This window comes from Notolepis coatsorum, assembly GCF_963971535.1.
Source record: "Notolepis coatsorum genome assembly, chromosome: 2".
NCBI classification, from domain to species: Eukaryota; Metazoa; Chordata; class Actinopteri; order Aulopiformes; family Paralepididae; genus Notolepis; species Notolepis coatsorum.
This window is the reverse complement of record NC_140166.1, coordinates 20,591,007-20,611,006: the sequence shown is the minus strand read 5'-3', so window position 1 is coordinate 20,611,006 and position 20,000 is coordinate 20,591,007. Positions and strand designations below refer to the sequence as shown.

Sequence of the window (20,000 nt, the reverse complement as noted above, 5' to 3'; positions counted from 1 at the left end):
CCTCGTTGTCTTCTCTTCAGTGAGTCTGTTCCCTCGTTGTCTTCTCTTTAGTGAGTCTGTCTCCTCGTTGTCTTCTCTTTAGTGAGTCTGTTCCCTCGTTGTCTTCTCTTTAGTGAGTCTGTCTCCTCGTTGTCTTCTTTTCAGTGAGTCTGTTCCCTCGTTGTCTTCTCTTTAGTGAGTCTGTTCCCTCGTTGTCTTCTCTTTAGTGAGTCTGTTCCCTCGTTGTATTCTCTTCAGTGAGTCTGTTCCCTTGTTGTCTTCTCTTCAGTGAGTCTGTTCCCTCGTTGTCTTCTCTTTAGTGAGTCTGTTCCCTCGTTGTCTTCTCTTCAGTGAGTCTGTTCCCTCGTTGTCTTCTCTTCAGTGAGTCTGTTCCCTCGTTGTCTTCTCTTTAGTGAGTCTGTCTCCTCGTTGTCTTCTCTTCAGTGAGTCTGTTCCCTCGTTGTCTTCTCTTTAGTGAGTCTGTCTCCTCGTTGTCTTCTCTTCAGTGAGTCTGTCTCCTCGTTGTCTTCTCTTCAGTGAGTCTGTTCCCTCGTTGTCTTCTCTTTAGTGAGTCTGTTCCCTCGTTGTCTTCTCTTTAGTGAGTCTGTTCCCTCGTTGTCTTCTCTTTAGTGAGTCTGTTCCCTCATTGTCTTCTCTTCAGTGAGTCTGTTCCCTCGCTGTCTTCTCTTCAGTGAGTCTGTTCCCTCGTTGTCTTCTCTTTAGTGAGTCTGTCTCCTCGTTGTCTTCTCTTCAGTGAGTCTGTTCCCTCGTTGTCTTCTCTTTAGTGAGTCTGTTCCCTTGTTGTCTTCTCTTTAGTGAGTCTGTTCCCTCGTTGTCTTCTCTTTAGTGAGTCTGTTCCCTCGTTGTCTTCTATTCAGTGAGTCTGTTCCCTCGTTGTCTTCTCTTTAGTGAGTCTGTCTCCTCGTTGTCTTCTCTTTAGTGAGTCTGTTCCCTCGTTGTCTTCTCTTTAGTGAGTCTGTTCCCTCGTTGTCTTCTCTTTAGTGAGTCTGTTCCCTCGTTGTCTTCTCTTTAGTGAGTCTGTTCCCTCGTTGTCTTCTCTTTAGTGAGTCTGTTCCCTCGTTGTCTTCTCTTCAGTGAGTCTGTTCCCTCGTTGTCTTCTCTTCAGTGAGTCTGTCTCCTCGTTGTCTTCTCTTCAGTGAGTCTGTTCCCTCGTTGTCTTCTCTTTAGTGAGTCTGTTCCCTCGTTGTCTTCTCTTCAGTGAGTCTGTCTCCTCGTTGTCTTCTCTTCAGTGAGTCTGTCTCCTCGTTGTCTTCTCTTTAGTGAGTCTGTTCCCTCGTTGTCTTCTCTTTAGTGAGTCTGTTCCCTCGTTGTCTTCTCTTTAGTGAGTCTGTCTCCTCGTTGTCTTCTCTTCAGTGAGTCTGTTCCCTCGTTGTCTTCTCTTTAGTGAGTCTGTTCCCTCGTTGTCTTCTCTTCAGTGAGTCTGTTCCCTCGTTGTCTTCTCTTCAGTGAGTCTGTCTCCTCGTTGTCTTCTCTTCAGTGAGTCTGTTCCCTCGTTGTCTTCTCTTTAGTGAGTCTGTTCCCTCGTTGTCTTCTCTTCAGTGAGTCTGTTCCCTCGTTGTCTTCTCTTCAGTGAGTCTGTCTCCTCGTTGTCTTCTCTTTAGTGAGTCTGTTCCCTCGTTGTCTTCTCTTCAGTGAGTCTGTTCCCTCGTTGTCTTCTCTTTAGTGAGTCTGTCTCCTCGTTGTCTTCTCTTTAGTGAGTCTGTCTCCTCGTTGTCTTCTCTTTAGTGAGTCTGTTCCCTCGTTGTCTTCTCTTCAGTGAGTCTGTTCCCTCGTTGTCTTCTCTTTAGTGAGTCTGTTCCCTCGTTGTCTTCTATTCAGTGAGTCTGTTCCCTCGTTGTCTTCTCTTTAGTGAGTCTGTCTCCTCGTTGTCTTCTCTTTAGTGAGTCTGTTCCCTCGTTGTCTTCTCTTTAGTGAGTCTGTTCCCTCGTTGTCTTCTCTTCAGTGAGTCTGTCTCCTCGTTGTCTTCTCTTTAGTGAGTCTGTTCCCTCGTTGTCTTCTCTTTAGTGAGTCTGTTCCCTCGTTGTCTTCTCTTCAGTGAGTCTGTTCCCTCGTTGTCTTCTCTTCAGTGAGTCTGTTCCCTCGTTGTCTTCTCTTCAGTGAGTCTGTTCCCTCGCTGTCTTCTCTTTAGTGAGTCTGTTCCCTCGTTGTCTTCTCTTTAGTGAGTCTGTTCCCTCGTTGTCTTCTCTTTAGTGAGTCTGTTCCCTCGTTGTCTTCTCTTTAGTGAGTCTGTTCCCTCGTTGTCTTCTCTTTAGTGAGTCTGTTCCCTCGTTGTCTTCTCTTCAGTGAGTCTGTTCCCTCGTTGTCTTCTCTTTAGTGCAGGGGTAGGCAACCCTAGGCACGCGTGCCTGCATAGGCACGCAGGGGCATTTTCATAGGCACAGGGGGCAGCATAAAAAAAATATTATACTTTTTTTTTTAATAAATAAATATTATAGTGAAATATTTTGCACTGTTGTCGCATTGATCTTGTTGAAATCCTCCCACAGGTTCTTTTTACTACCACATATTTAATTGAGACCCTTTATTTGTTTATTATTTCAATTTAGCTGGAAATACATTGCTACATCATTCAGTAACATTTGCAGAGCCTTATAACAAAAACATTATTACGGTCACCATTGTGACCAGTGGGATAATCAACAAATTGTATTATTTATTTTTCTATTTCATTGAACATTGCACATGTTAAAAGCAATTTTTTTTACTCAAAATGTGAGTATTACCAAGTCAACTTGTGTTCTTAAAACAATGACAATAAACATAGTTTTATTAGGTTGAAATAATGTGGTTGTGTACTTATTTTTCTGTTAACTTATTATGGATTGAAAACTGAAAACCTTAATGCACAGTAACTGAACTCAATATTTTTAAGTTCTGGTAACTTATTATTATTTATTTTTTTACAGTGTAGTCTTGCGATCAATCAAAACTTATTTACACGATATACCTCACATTCACCCTCCATTCACATCCTGGTGTTCTCCTGGTGTTCTCCATTAGGCCTGTAGGTGGAGCTATGACAGCACACGTACAGTACACACACCGATGGTGTGTGATGTGTCCAAAAATGAATGGGCAAATGTGAGTGAAATGGTCGCACTGTATGCAGCTGTTTGTCTGCATTGCATCCCCCCCCCAACTCAGATTTAGGGTTGATACAACCATCATAATAATATTGTTAATAATAACAATAACAATAATGATGTAATAATGTAAAAACTATCATTAAAAAGACCTGATTATGAGAAAATTTTTTACAATGCATGGAATATTGTTGAGGCACACTAGTTACAACTATATTTCAAACAGGCACTCAATGTCAAAAAGGTTGCTGACCCCTGCTTTAGTGAGTCTGTTCCCTCGTTGTCTTCTCTTTAGTGAGTCTGTTCCCTCGTTGTCTTCTCTTTAGTGAGTCTGTTCCCTCGTTGTCTTCTCTTCAGTGAGTCTGTTCCCTCGTTGTCTTCTCTTCAGTGAGTCTGTCTCCTCGTTGTCTTCTCTTCAGTGAGTCTGTTCCCTCGTTGTCTTCTCTTCAGTGAGTCTGTTCCCTCGTTGTCTTCTCTTTAGTGAGTCTGTCTCCTCGTTGTCTTCTCTTTAGTGAGTCTGTCTCCTCGTTGTCTTCTCTTCAGTGAGTCTGTCTCCTCGTTGTCTTCTCTTCAGTGAGTCTGTCTCCTCGTTGTCTTCTCTTTAGTGAGTCTGTTCCCTCGTTGTCTTCTCTTCAGTGAGTCTGTTCCCTCGTTGTCTTCTCTTCAGTGAGTCTGTTCCCTCGTTGTCTTTTCTTCAGTGAGTCTGTCTCCTCGTTGTCTTCTCTTCAGTGAGTCTGTCTCCTCGTTGTCTTCTCTTTAGTGAGTCTGTTCCCTCGTTGTCTTCTCTTTAGTGAGTCTGTTCCCTCGTTGTCTTCTATTCAGTGAGTCTGTCTCCTCGTTGTCTTCTCTTCAGTGAGTCTGTTCCCTCGTTGTCTTCTCTTTAGTGAGTCTGTTCCCTCGTTGTCTTCTCTTCAGTGAGTCTGTTCCCTCGTTGTCTTCTCTTCAGTGAGTCTGTTCCCTCGTTGTCTTCTCTTTAGTGAGTCTGTTCCCTCGTTGTCTTCTCTTTAGTGAGTCTGTTCCCTCGTTGTCTTCTCTTCAGTGAGTCTGTTCCCTCGTTGTCTTCTCTTCAGTGAGTCTGTTCCCTCTTTGTCTTCTCTTCAGTGAGTCTGTTCCCTCGTTGTCTTCTCTTCAGTGAGTCTGTCTCCTCGTTGTCTTCTCTTCAGTGAGTCTGTTCCCTCGTTGTCTTCTCTTCAGTGAGTCTGTTCCCTCGTTGTCTTCTCTTTGGTGAGTCTGTTCCCTCGTTGTCTTCTCTTCAGTGAGTCTGTTCCCTCGTTGTCTTCTCTTCAGTGAGTCTGTTCCCTCGTTGTCTTCTCTTCAGTGAGTCTGTTCCCTCGTTGTCTTCTCTTTAGTGAGTCTGTCTCCTCGTTGTCTTCTCTTCAGTGAGTCTGTTCCCTCTTTGTCTTCTCTTTAGTGAGTCTGTCTCCTCGTTGTTTTCTCTTTAGTGAGTCTGTTCCCTCGCTGTCTTCTCTTCAGTGAGTCTGTTCCCTCGTTGTCTTCTCTTTAGTGAGTCTGTTCCCTCGTTGTCTTCTATTCAGTGAGTCTGTTCCCTCGTTGTCTTCTCTTCAGTGAGTCTGTCTCCTCGCTGTCTTCTCTTCAGTGAGTCTGTCTCCTCGTTGTCTTCTCTTTAGTGAGTCTGTTCCCTCGTTGTCTTCTCTTCAGTGAGTCTGTTCCCTCGTTGTCTTCTCTTTAGTGAGTCTGTTCCCTCGTTGTCTTCTCTTTAGTGAGTCTGTTCCCTCGCTGTCTTCTCTTTAGTGAGTCTGTTCCCTCGTTGTCTTCTCTTCAGTGAGTCTGTTCCCTCGTTGTCTTCTCTTCAGTGAGTCTGTTCCCTCGTTGTCTTCTCTTTAGTGAGTCTGTTCCCTCGTTGTCTTCTCTTCAGTGAGTCTGTCTCCTCGTTGTCTTCTCTTTAGTGAGTCTGTTCCCTCGTTGTCTTCTCTTCAGTGAGTCTGTTCCCTCGTTGTCTTCTCTTTAGTGAGTCTGTTCCCTCGTTGTCTTCTCTTTAGTGAGTCTGTTCCCTCGTTGTCTTCTCTTCAGTGAGTCTGTTCCCTCGTTGTCTTCTCTTCAGTGAGTCTGTTCCCTCGTTGTCTTCTCTTCAGTGAGTCTGTTCCCTCGTTGTCTTCTCTTCAGTGAGTCTGTTCCCTCGTTGTCTTCTCTTCAGTGAGTCTGTTCCCTCGTTGTCTTCTCTTTAGTGAGTCTGTTCCCTCGTTGTCTTCTCTTTAGTGAGTCTGTTCCCTCGTTGTCTTCTCTTTAGTGAGTCTGTTCCCTCGTTGTCTTCTCTTTAGTGAGTCTGTTCCCTCGTTGTCTTCTCTTCAGTGAGTCTGTTCCCTCGTTGTCTTCTCTTCAGTGAGTCTGTTCCCTCGTTGTCTTCTCTTCAGTGAGTCTGTCTCCTCGTTGTCTTCTCTTCAGTGAGTCTGTTCCCTCGTTGTCTTCTCTTCAGTGAGTCTGTCTCCTCGTTGTCTTCTCTTCAGTGAGTCTGTTCCCTCGCTGTCTTCTCTTTAGTGAGTCTGTTCCCTTGTTGTCTTCTCTTCAGTGAGTCTGTTCCCTCGTTGTCTTCTCTTTAGTGAGTCTGTTCCCTCGTTGTCTTCTCTTTAGTGAGTCTGTTCCCTCGTTGTCTTCTCTTCAGTGAGTCTGTCTCCTCGTTGTCTTCTCTTTAGTGAGTCTGTTCCCTCGTTGTCTTCTCTTCAGTGAGTCTGTTCCCTCGTTGTCTTCTCTTTAGTGAGTCTGTCTCCTCGTTGTCTTCTCTTCAGTGAGTCTGTTCCCTCGTTGTCTTCTCTTCAGTGAGTCTGTTCCCTCGTTGTCCTCTCTTTAGTGAGTCTGTTCCCTCGTTGTCTTCTCTTCAGTGAGTCTGTTCCCTCGTTGTCTTCTCTTTAGTGAACACCACCAGTTATAATTGAAAGACCCTTAGATCCCATTAAAATGTTTAATATTTAGCCTTTTTACTGCATTGTGTGTATGTGTATGACTGTGTATGTGTGTGTGTGTGTGGGTGGGTGTGAGACAGAGAGGGAGGGAGAGAGAGACAGAGAGGTGTGTGGGAGGAGATAAGAGCTGCAGTGAAGTGGCTTTTCTCTGCAGTGAGTGCTACAGGGACGTGCACAGGATTTTAGAGGGGCAGGTGCTCGAGCACTGGGCCTGTGCGCGTGCTAAAAAAAGCGCTGACGCGCCTTTTTGGGCGGTTTTGGTGATCAAATATTGAATATTGAACTATATTAATCAGTGCAGGAGCTCACTTATCCTTTATCACTGACTTAAAAGGCCCATACATCTCCATAAATGTTCAGGGCGGAGGGAATAAGTGCTTACCCTACAGACCCCAAGAAGTGCTGTATATTCTGTATTGTTTAATATAAATGCATTTTTTATTCCAATCCCGATTTGTATTTGAGATCCCCAAATCCCATCGGATTTGACTTCTTCGTGTCCCTCAGTGAGTGTAATGCCAGCATTCAACTGTATGCACCACAGCGCCACACAGATGTTGGAAGCCGGTATTGCACTGGGAAGTGATAAGTGCTTCAAATAGTTTTGACTTCATGAGTTGACTGTATTGTTTATTATTGGTTATTAGCATAATTGTACAAACAGAACATATTTATACATATTACAGTATTTTGTTTTTGATGTAAAGTGGATCTGCAAGCACAAAAAAAAATACTTGGCATAAAAGGGCTCTTTTTTATGAGGCACAAAAGGGCAGGTGCTCGAGCACCCTTTGGGCTCTATGTGTGCTCTATCACCCCCCACTTACTGTTTACTCCTCTTCTCTCCCCCTCTCTTCTCTTCTCTCTTCTTTTCTCTTATCTTCTCTTCCCCTCTTGTTTCTTCCCCTTCTCTCCCTCTCTTCTCTTCTCTCCTCTTCCCCTCTCTCATCTTCCCCTCTTTTCTCTTCTCTTCTCTTCTCTTCTCTTCTCTTCTCTTCTCTTCTCTTCTCTTCTCTTCTCTTCTCTTCTCTTCTCTTCTCTTCTCTTCTCTTCTCTCTTCTCTCTTCTTTTCTCTTCTCTTCCCCTCTCGTTTCTTCCCTTTTCTCTCTCTTCCTCTCTTCTCTTCTCTTCTCTCCTCTTCCCCTCTCTTCTCTTCCCCAATTGTCTCTTCTCTTCCCCTCTCTCCTCTTCTCTTCCCCTTTCTCCTCTTCCCCTCTTTTCTCTTCTCTTCTTTTCCCCTCTCCTCATCTTCTCTTCCACTCTCTCCTCTTCTCTTCCCCTCTTCTTTTCTCTTCTTTTATTTCCCCCTCTCCTCATCTTCTCTTCCCCTCTCTCCTCTTCTTTTCCCCTCTCTTCTTTTCTCTTCTCTTCTTTTCCTCTCTCCTCGTCTTCACTTCCCCTCTCTCATCTTCTATTCCCCTCTCTTCTTTTCTCTTCTCTTCTTTTCCCCTCTCCTCATCTTCTCTTCCCCTCTCTCCTCTTCTCTTCCCCTCTCTTCTTTTCTCTTCTCTTATTTTCCCCTCTCCTCATCTTCTCTTCCCCTCTCTCTTCTTTTCCCCTCTCTTCTTTTCTCTTCTCTTATTTTCCCCTCTCCTCATCTTCTCTTCCCCGCTCTCCTCTTCTTTTCCCCTCTCTTCTTTTCCCCTCTCTTCTTTTCTCTTCTCTTCTTTTCCCCTCTCCTCATCTTCTCTTCCCCCCTCTTCTCTTATCTTCCCCCCTCTTCTCTTATCTTCCCCTCTCTTCTCTTCTCTTCCCCTCTCTTCTCTTCCCCTCTAGAGGGGACAAGAAGATATAGGGGGTAGATAGAAACTACCCACTCTAGCTGTGTAGATAGGAACCATGCCCCTCTAGGTTTACTCTCATTGCTGACACCATATTCAGAATCAAAACGACCACTTCTTCTCTCACAGGGACTTCCTGCCTCGTGGGTCTGGTATCGTCACAAGGCGCCCCCTGGTGTTACAGCTTATCACCTGTGTCACTGGTAAGAACACTACTGAACCAATTTACTATGAAGTCAAAGGCAACTATTCACATCATCCACCTTCACCTTCTACATGCTTTATGTTTATGTACCTAATTTTTGTATTTTTGCATTTGTTGCATTTTGTACTTAGTTTAGTTTTGTATAGTGTTTGGTCTTTATTCTTTAAACTTTTTTTGCTGTATGAAGCACAATCTGAAGCGATATAAGAACAGCTTTCCTCTTATTTTGTTCTTACCTGGGATTCAGCAATGTTTTCTTATTTTAGCTTTTCTCTTAGGCGTGAACATGTACTGAACTTCACTGTCCCTGTGTTTGTTTACAGAATATGCAGAGTTTCTTCACTGCAAAGGGAAGAAGTTTACAGACTTTGATGAGGTGCGTCAGGAGATCGAGGCTGAAACGGACAGAGTCACTGGTCAGAATAGAGGAATATCAGCTGTTCCCATCAACCTGAGAGTGTACTCTCCCAACGGTAACACACACACACGCACGCACGCACGCATATATATATATATATATATATATATATATATATATATATATATATATATATATTTTTTTTTTTTTTTTTTGTATACAGTCAACATATTCTTAAATAATAGCGCTGCCTTCCGGTTTAGCGTAATATGTAGCAGACGCATTTGGCAACTGCTCCGCTCCCACCAACGGTAATTTCATTTAAAAACATTATTTGGACAATATCAAAAGAGATTAGACCACATCGTATGTATTGATAAGACCTTCTACTGGCTATATCAAAAGACAACATGACTAAGAATAGAGGAAATCAGGGAAAGAAACAAGATACGGTAACTCCAGGGCCGCAGAAAGATACTCGCTCAAGAAGACACGTACCAGCCGACGCGGGTAAACTGCCGTCGGAGACAAGCTCCGACGTGGAGGACGAAGAGGAAAATACACCGGGACCATCGACTACGGTCCCCGACAGAGAGTTAATAGATGCCAACATAACAGAAGAGACAGAATCAAGCTCTGTGAAAGAGAGAGCAGCCAATCTGGATAAGAGAATACAAATAGCAAAAAATTCCAACGTCACCGTCACTGCATCTATGTCGCCAATTGAAACAAGCAGTACTACCACTCCACCCGATTTCAACACACTGACTAACCTGATGATAGAACAGTCTAACCTGATGAAAGAACAGATTACACACATCAAGGCGCTCGAAGCAAACGTCGATGCTAAATTCGATCGCATCGATGAGAAATTAGAAGAAGTCAAGAAAGCAATCGATGCACAGTCAAAGCGAATCACGTCAGTGGAGAATACGGTGACAGATATTACACGGGCAGTCAAGGCGAACGAAGGTGGCATGACAGAGATGGAAAAAGAGATAGAAAGTGTGAAAGAAGAATACCGGAGGGAAATACAAGTGGTTAAAAACGAAGCGACGGAGAGGCTACTAGAATCCCAACGCTACCACAGGCGGAATAACATCCGCATTGTAGGGCTTGATGAAGCAGTAAACTGCGAAGATGCCAACTTTCCAACAGTGCTATCAACGATTTTGGGTAACAACGATCCAAACACAGTGCCAGAAGTGGACCATGTTTACAGAATCGGTTCTCGGGGGCAAAGAAACATCGGGCCAAGAGTCATCATTGTTACTCTGCGGAAGACTACAACAAGGGATGACATCATCAAATTTGCTCGCATCCAACGTGGGAATCTGAATTATGGTGATAAATCAATATTTATCTACGAAGATTTGAGCAAAGAAGCCATCATTCGACGTCTACCATACAAGGAGGTGATGCAAAAGCTGTTCAAATCTGGTCACAAGCCAAGGTTATCATACCCGGCGCTGTTATCATTCGTGGGCAGTGACGGCCACAGGTCTGGTGTATACACACCTAAAGAAGCTGAGGATTTTCTGAATCGAAATGGAGCAAATAACCCAAGGCAGGACGACAATGCCGGAAACAGATAAGCCTCTTTCTCAATGTATACCAGTGTTAGAATGACTTTATTGTGTTCATCAAGGTAGCAGACGATATGCAAGCCGTCTATAACAATGTGTACTGTGTATAATACGATTCGTAATACATTATAATTTCAGACTCTGGTCTCTGGGGAGACAAATACATATCATTGCAAAAAGATCTATCTGGAATATTCTGGGTTTATCGCTCAAATGCCCTGGGTCTCTTAGATCATTCTGGAACATAAAAATAGTCTATTGCACTAGTATACTCTACAACCTTCTAGAATATAAGGCACCATGACAACGAAGGCCTACAACTCTAACAATAAACATCCGGTGTGTATACACATAGCAGATAATCAATTGAATGAAGTTCAATCAGTCCTTAATAATACTTTAAAAATTAACCACACCTAAACGTATGAACACTACAAGGTTATTCTAACAATTTAAGTAATCACTCCATTGATGGTGACTGGCACATTGAAGCTCTAAAAGGCTCTGCTTTTCTATCTTATCTAATCTGTTAATTCGGTTCTAGTGGCTTCTCCACGTTGATAATTATTCTATCTCTCATTCCTTATCTATATCTTTCCTTTAATTTTTATTTAATTTAATTTTTTCTTCTCATTACTCTATTTTTTATATATATTTTAACTTACATTGTTCTTTTCCACTGTTCTTCACATTAAGGTGTCAATATTGCTCTACAATCTTTTCCTTTTTTCCTTTTTTCCCACACGTTAGTAGAGGGTTCAAATGAATATGTTGATGAAAGTTTATTCTCTTTTTTTATTTTTTATTTTTTGTCATTTATCACAATACTTCATTACAGTAAGGGAAGGTGCAAGACCAAAAGCGACATTCTATTGCAATAGAATGGAAATGTTAGATCCTATGGCAATTAGCATAGGAAGATTAAGATTACAATGCTCAGTTTGGGCAATCCGGTGGACTATGGGAGAAAGTCAATCGCGGAGGATGTGTTTTTGGAACACAGGCCTGTACGACTTTCTGGGTGAGGGGAACTGGGTGAGGGGAAAATAGGGGATTTTTATTTGTATATATATATGTTTTTAAGCTCAGCTCTCAACGGGACCTCATTAATTGGATGTACATCTATTGTAGCTTCGCACTCCAGAAGCATTACCAAAAACTACACAAAAACATGCATAGATTATGGCTAGTTTGAATATAATGGTATGGAACACCGGTGGGATAAACAAACAACACAAACGCAAAAGCGTGCTCACGCTGATGAAAAAAGAACATGTGGACGTGGCTCTATTAAGCGAAACGCACATTTTAGAGGAAGACATAAATACGTTAGCGGATAACATATACCATAATATTAGTCACTCTTCTTTTGTTACGAGAACTAGAGGGGTAGCCATAGTCGTCAGACGCAAATTAAATATCGAATTGAAAGGGGTATGGTCGGATGCTGAGGGGCGCATAACTATAGCTAGGATTATACATAATAACAGGAAAATTGCGTTGGCAGCGGTATATGCCCCAAATTTGTACGAAGTGGGTTTCTTCACTTCACTAACCGGAGAAATGTTAAACCATCCCGAGTACTCATTTATAATAGGTGCGGATTTTAATGCCATTTGGAACCCAAGGATGGACAAAACTTACCTTGCCTTTTCCAGCGAACAAAAAAATTCATCTAAAGCATTAAAAGATTGGTCAAAATCAACAGGGGTAATTGATTTATGGCGTTCACTTAATCCCATGACCCGTAAGTACTCCTGTCGTTCGGCGAGACACAACACACTATCCAGAATTGATTACGTCTTTGCATCCCTGAGAATATTTGATAAATATGAAGTGGAAATGACACCCAATGCGCTATCAGATCACTGCTACTTAATCCTGAAAGCAACATTTGGTACACTATCTTCCCGGGCCCCAAGATGGCGTTTTAATTCTATGCTGCTTAACAACAAGGAATTCATTACACAAATTAAAGAAGCTCTCACAGTATTCCTACGGGATAATGCAAACTCGGTGCAAGATCCCAGAATATTATGGATGTCGGTAAAGAGTATGATCAAGGATTTCACGGATAGATTTTCCTCCATATTGCGCAAAAATCAATGCACAAAACTGTCTGAAATGGAAACGCTTTACTCAACGCTTTTTAATTCTTTAAAATACAACAACTCTACTAGACTAGAAAACCAAGTTAACATTCTAAAGACAGAGATCAAAGCAATATACAGACAAAAATCGGAATTGCAAATACGCAGCACAAGACAACAGCAGTACTTCCAAGGATCTAAACCTAGTCACCTATTAGCCATGCGACTAAGAATTAATGCAAAATTTGCAGATATAACTGCCATTAGGAAACAACAAGCTCTAGTAACAGAACCCAAAATAATAAACGATACATTCAAAGAATTCTACTCCGATTTGTATAATTCAGAAACGACCTTTGATCAAGACAAATTAGACACATATCTTAATCAAATTACTCTCCCTAAACTTTCGGAGGACGACGCTAAACAGTTAGAAGCACCGATCACATTAGAAGAACTCAAGAAGGCCATATCCGGAATGAAAAACGGCAAGGCTCCGGGAATTGACGGTATCCCATCAGAAATGTACATTTCTTGCTGGGACATATTTGGACCCTTATTACTAAATATGATCTTATACTCAGTCAAAGAGGGAAGCTTCCATAAACACCAAAATATCGCACTCATTTCAGTTCTTCACAAAAAAGACAAAGACCCCACTGAGTGCGGTAGTTACCGACCTTTAAGCCTCCTCGGAACCGATGTCAAACTGTACTCTAAGATATTAGCCATCAGATTGCAAAAGCATATGACGTCTTTAGTTCATCCGGACCAAACAGGCTTCATAAAAGGTCGCCTGATCAATGATAACATAAGGCGAATACTGCACGTACTAGATGCAGACAAAGAGGACACCACACCTAAGGCGATGCTATCCCTGGATGCTATGAAAGCATTTGACAGGTTGGAATGGTCGTTTCTATGGGCAGTATTAGAAAGGATGGGGTTAGGAAAAGGATTCATTGATATGATTAAAGTACTATACAAGGACCCATCGGCCAGGATTACAACAGGCACATTCATCTCCGATATCTTTCCGGTATCACGCTCAGCCAGACAGGGTTGCCCTCTTAGTCCCGGACTATTTGATCTATCATTAGAACCTTTAGCACAATTTATAAGACAATCCCAACACATAGAACCAATAGTAATCAAGGGCACACAACATAAAATTAGTTTATATGCGGACGACGTAATATTGTTCATGCAAAACCCCAACAACACATTGCCGCATATACTCAAGTTGATAGAGAACTTTGGTGATTTATCGGGATTTAAAATAAATTGGCCTAAGTCGGCTTTTCTTCCTCTTAACATCAGTGCAAAAAAAGACACAACCCTCCCAGGTGCGATACCCATGGTCAAACATTTTAGATGCTTGGGTGTGGAAATATTTCCCACCATAAGACAAACGGTGAAGCACAATTACACAAAAATACAGAACAAAATCAAAGACGACCTGGACAGGTGGGCAAAACTTAAAAACTCAGTACAGGCAAGGGTATCAATAGTTAAGATGGATGTATTACCAAGAATCAATTTCTTCAGCTCAATGCTTCCGTTACCTCCTCCAGAGGGCTACTGGAAAAGATTACAAACCTCCACATACAAATTTATTTGGAATAACAAACCACCTTGCATAAAAAGATCCACCGCACAGAGAAATAAAGCAGACGGTGGCATGGCAGTTCCAGATTTTTTACAATATTTTAAGGCTTTCACATTAAGACCATTGAAGATATGGTTTGACCCCCAGGCTTTGGTATCTTGGAGAGAATTAGAAGAAAACATAGTAGCCCCACAGAGACTGAAAGACATAGCACACACTAAACTTTCAATCAAGCATTGTGAGCGAGAATTTGGCCCAATAATTACCCATGCAATCAGAACATGGCGGGAAACACAAAAGAAATATCCTAACCCTCAAGAATGGCATAATCACACTCCCATATTCAATAACAATGCACTCTTAATGGGAAAACGCCCTATAAGATTCCCTATATGGGAAGAGCAAGGCATACACTCATTAGGGGATATTTTTAATAACCAGGGCCTCTGTAGTTATGTCGAAATATGCACAAAGTTTAACCTCACCGAGTCCACATGGCTTTTTTACATACAGTTACGACTTTGTCTGAGGTCTCACGGTGTTCCATTACTCATACCAATTGAACACCACAGATACCACACATTTTTCTATGAAAGAGAAACATTGGGAGGTTTTGTATCAGGTTTTTATTATCAATTACTAACGTCCTCGTATGAAACCCTTCAACTAGACACTGTCTGGAGGAGGGATATACCAGGGCCCCGTTCCATGTACGTGGTTCAACTAAGTCGATCAACATGTCCATTATCCAGCTTCAGTTAACCCGATGTTCAAAGCCGGGATTTTCCTGTTTCACAAAGGAGGATTCAGTCTCGTTAACTCAAGCCAGACTTGAGAGTCAGGCTCAAGTCAGGCTAGATGCGCGCTCCCGTTTTAGGTGGAAAGCCAGCACGTATCGATGGCAGAGACCCTGATTCTCAACGGCATTGATTGATTAATTGATTTAAGACTTTATTGACAGATTGCAATAGGCTCAATCGCCTCGCCGACAAGTTAAATGCGTTATCTATAGGCTAATTCTAAGTCCCTCATTACCTCAATCAATCAGATTATATTTCTTTAAACTTGCCTGCTGGATTGAATAATCAAATGAGATCTTGCTAGCGAAAATTATTAGTTAACTGTTATACAGAATTACGATACGGCTCTCTTACCCATTGATTGATGTATAGTCAATCTTTTACTTATCTTCTCTGTGGTGTAACGGGTTCTTCTTTTGACTTTCACACGGACGACCGGGGTTCAAGGCCCTAGTCTTTTCCTTCTTTTTGCAATATAGGAATAATTCAATTTGGTGCACGTTGAGAGCTATATAAAGAATGACATCCTCAATGCATGTAGATTTATAATATTTTAACTTAAAACCAGGCTACTTTGGCGTATAATCATTAATATTATATTCAAAAAAATCATATTGGAAACACGGGGATTTGAACCCCGGTCGCTGAACTGGCAGGGATGAGCACTACCGCTGGGCCACTGGGCCAGATGGGATAAATTCATTGTTTATACATTAATGAACGAGAGACCCGTGTTTAGAATATCCGTTGTTTTGAATGAAGTTTATCTCTTCATCCTCATTCATTAATGTGACGTCAACGGCTCATTCAATTTCTCAAATCCGTCAAACAGCGCATCTCATCAGACATCTTAATCCCAGTTACAATTAAAATAACCACATCATGTGTACATCGCACGAGCGAGCGCCACCGTCGCCACGGTATATATAACGTGCATTATTTAGGACAAAGTGAATTTAATATCAGCATTTTGGGTCTATTTTACATTTCAAAAGCCCCCTCTGGAAGAATGGAGCACAAAAACGTAATTCAGAATGGTATAATGCAGATCGTAGACTGTGGGAATAGTTTCAGGAAACGGGCTGTCACTTCTTTGCGGGGGCGTGGCGATAGTTCAGGCTAACTTGAACTTGAACTCTGCTTTCGAGCAGGCTCAAACTTTTGGATATGTTGTCATGGTGATTTGGGAAATCCAGGTACATGAAATCGGAAAGTCAGGCTAACACAGTTAGCCTGATAAAGTTATCCGGCTAACTCGGTTATCCCGGTACATGGAACGGGGCCCAGACCTGGAAAATGACTTTGATTGGCAAGGAGCCTGGGCAAATGTCCGACTTACATCAAGGAACCCGGATCATCAACAAATCAATCTGAACTATATTCACAGGACATACTTGACTCCTATAAGGCTGTGCAAAATGGGGCTTAAACAAGACTCCAAATGCTCCCAATGTACAAATGGGGACGAAGGAACATTTATGCACATGTATTGGGACTGCCCACCAGTTAAGGCATTCTGGAAAGATGTGTCCCAACAATTATCAATACTCGTATCTTGGAATATACCTGTACACCCCTCGGTATTACTATTGAATGATGTTTTTGAGTTTGCAGTGAATCCACAACTAAAGAGATTGGTTTTATCGGGTATCACAGTAGCTAAAAAACTGATCGCATCACGTTGGTTTCAACCGGAAAAAATTTGCCGAAAAGTGTGGTTTCTTACATATCTCGATGTGATATATCAAGAAATATCTACAGCAAGAATTCTGGGTCTCAATGAATCCAAAATGTCAATGTGGTTAGAAGTGGTGGAGAGAATAAAAGCTAGCTTATAATGGTAGTGTCTGGTTAGGAGTGAGGGATAATGGAGGTACTATCCAAGAGGGGGTCCGGGAGGGGGGGGTTCGAGCTGGAGCATATGTGTGTAGGGTTTTAGAAAATAGGTATTAGGGGTATATTATATACTAACATTTATATAATTGTAATTTCGCTGGATATACACTGTATACGGTTAAAATGTTATTATAGACTATTTTTGTTTTATCTTGTTTCTGTACTTGCATGTATTTTAACCACCTTTACTGAAAGTTTCATTATGCATTGTGTGTTGAGTACTGACTTTTAATAATTTTTGTTTTGCAATAATTAAAAAAATATAAAAAAATTAAAATAATAGCGCTGCCCGAGGCTGGGTATGATACAGTCAACATATAGCAAGAGAGAGAGCGAGAGAGAGCTCCCGTTCTACAGTCAATATACAGTGTTATCGCTGCACAGACCCGGCAATGCCCCTGGCCCTCCACCAGAGCAAGGCCAGAGAGAGAGAGAGAGAGAGAGAGAGAGAGAGAGAGAGAGAGAGAGAGAGAGAGATAAAGAGAGAGAGAAAGAAACAACCCAAAACCAGAGCAAATTGAAATGCTATTTGGCCCTAAACAGAGAGTACACAGTGGCATAATACCTGAGCACTGTGACTGACCCAATACTAAGAAGATCCTTGACTAGGTACAGACTCAGCGAGCACAGCCTAGCCATCGAGAAAGGCCGCCATAGGCAGACCTGGCTCCCAAGCGAAGACAGACCCACTTCACACAAGATGAGGTGGAAACCGAGCTCCACTTCTTAACAACCTGCCCACTATACCAAGACATATACTTCCCACAAATTGCAAACACCCAAAGAGACTTTGAAAACATGGACAATAACTCAAAACTCCCATACCTACTGGGAGAAATACAAGAATGTGAAATAAAGCCCATTTGAATTGAAGAGAGAGAGATAGATAGAGCATGTCTGTGTGTGTTAGAAAGAGAGAGATAGAGAGAGAGCATGTCTGTTTGTGTGTGTGTGTGTTAGAGAGAGAGCATGTATATGTGTGTTAGAAAGAGAGAGAAATATATAGAGAGAGAGCATGTCATTTTGTGTGTTAGAGAGAGATATAGAGCATGTCTGTGTGTGTTAGAAAGAGAGAGAGAGAGCATGTGTGTTTGTGTGTTAGAGAGAGAGAGCATGTCTGTGTGTGTGTTAGAGAGAGAGCATGTATGAGAGAGATAAGCAAGACAGCTAAGATGAGCCCCTAAAGGATATTCAACTTTTAATGGAAGAACAAAACAGAAGGAAAAGATAACTTCACAAAGGCAACATGAATATACATAGATCCAAAAGGACAAAGATCAACACTTAAATCCAAAGAGAAGAGGGTCTATCCCAGAGAAAACAAAGTAGCAAGGAGCCAACGGCCGACATCAGCTAAATAGGCTAACTGCAAATAGAGTAGCCAGGTACTGACACCAGGTACACACCGTTAGCTACCACAGCTAGCCGGCCCGTTTGGCTCAATATAACGTTAGCTACGTTAGCTAGCCGGCCCGCTTTGGCTCAATATATCATTAGCTACGACAGCTAGCCGGCCTGTTTGGCTCAATATAATGTTAGCTACGTTAGCTAGCCGGCCCGCTTGGCTCAACATAACGTCTACGACAGCTAGCCGGCCCGCTAGCTCAACATAACGTTGGCTACGATAGTTAGCCGGCCCGCTAGCTCAACATAACATTAGCTACGATAGCTAGCCGGCCCGCTGGTCCAACAGAACGTCAGCTACGATAGCTAGCCGGCCCGCTGGCTCCACATAACGTTAGCCAACATAACGTTAGCCATGATAGCTAGCCGGCCCGGGAGAGAGAGAGATATCTCCACGGCGGGAATAGAATAGAGTGCATTAAAAACTCACCAAACGTCCAAGAGGATGGAGACAACCGCGTGGAGTTGACAAAGTTCATCTGCTGAACGACCGCCCTCTTCATCTTGGCATAACAATGCCGCACGCGCTCTCTCTAGGTTAGCTAACTCTAGTTAGCCTTTAGCTAAGCTACTAGCCGACATGGCTATCCCGACTGAACCACACGTTAGCACTCGATATTATAACGTAGCTAAAGCTAAATAGCTGTCCCTGCCTTTAGCTAAGCCGACATGGCTAGCCTGACTGAACTGTCTAACATGCAACAACTTTCATCTTCAGTCCATCTGCCGAACGACCGTCCTCTTCCTCTTGGCTGGCATAACCTCCAATGCTGTAGGCGTGAAATAGTCAGACGCAGCTGATGCACGCCGGCCGACTGTACACATGTAACCCCTCCCTTCATTGAAACCAATAGTATGTCTGCTGCAGAGCCCCAGAGCTCCAATAGTGTATCTGCAGAGCCGCAGAGCCAGGAACAATTCAGACACATTCTACAAACGTGTCTAATGTGAAATATATAAGCATATAAGCAAAACTAGATTTTAGGTCTGTGATGAAAAAGGGCCTCGCGGGAAGGGGGGCCTCGCAAAAAAAAATAAAAAATAATAATAAAAGAAATAATAAATAAAAAATATTTTTATTTTATTTATTTTTTATTTTTTTTGTGCAAGGCCCCCCTTCCTGCGAGGCCCTGTGCGACCGCACTGCTCGCACACCCCCTCAGGCGGCCCTGCACACACACACACTATTATGTATCAGTGTTGTAGTCGAGTCACTAAATCTCGAGTTGAGCCTCGAGTCCCCAGTGTTTGAGTCTGAGTCCAAGTCCAAGTCACCAAAGAAGGGCCCGAGTCGAGCCTGAGTTGAGTCCCCATTACCCTAGTCCGAGTCCGAGTCAAAGTCATCAAGGTTGAGTCCCCTCCACTCTGGCAGTCAAAGAGCTGAAATAAAAAAAGGTCTACATTAAACATAAATTACACAGCGGTCACCATTTCAAAGGGAGTTTATTTACTTTGTGACACAATAGCCAAACAAATGCACTAGCCATCAATATCTTATGTCAAATGATTAGGGCCTATTACAGGTATTAGTATTTCTTTTTTTATAACTGTATTTATAAAAAAAAAAAAAAAAATTATTTATCCTTTATTTATCCAGGCATGTCCCATTGAGATACAAGATCTCTTCTTCCAGGGAGTCCTGACCAACACGGCACACAACAAGTTTCAACATATAACAGGGCATTAAACAAAAAACATACAATTCAAATATAAATACAGAAGGCCATTTGTGCAGTGGCAAGGAGCATAATCACATCAACAATAGCATCAGGTAAAACAGTTACATGTTTCATGAAGAGCTAATCGTAGCTTACCTTTAAAAGCATTTACAGTAGGAAGTGCCTCTAGACAAAGTTTTACTTGCAGCGTATTCCATAAAAAGGGAGCATAGTGGGAGAATGCAGCTTTACCAAGCTCTGACTGCATCAAAGGAACATTTAAAAGCATCCCATTTGCTGCTCGTCTGATATTAAAAAAGCAAGTATAAAAGGACAGAAGTCTAGAGATATATAAGGGACTTAAGGATAAAAATCAACATGTGTGATTATCTTCTTTGGTACAGAGAGGACCATCCTAAGGACTGTTACAAAGTGCAGTGGTGGGTGCGAGAGCCTGCACCCGTTACAAAACGTAGGCAGTATGGTACGCAGAATCCAGCTTTTTAAGCAGGGAGGAAGGAGCATGCATATAGATCACATCGCCATAGTCTATTACAGACAGAAAGGAACTCTGCACAATTCTCTTCCTGGCTTCAGACGGGAAACATTTCT

The 20,000-nt window shown here is 42.3% G+C and overlaps 1 pseudogene across 1 annotated transcript in view; it reads left to right on the top strand.

The window, feature by feature from the left end:
* LOC311223295 (dynamin-1-like) overlaps positions 1-20,000 on the top strand; it is a 78,424-nt pseudogene that overhangs the window by 20,096 nt on the left and 38,328 nt on the right. Inside the window, exons 2-3 of the transcript in view lie at positions 7,912-7,985; positions 8,311-8,460. The product of the transcript in view is annotated as a dynamin-1-like (transcript). The remainder of the gene's footprint in view (positions 1-7,911; positions 7,986-8,310; positions 8,461-20,000) is intronic.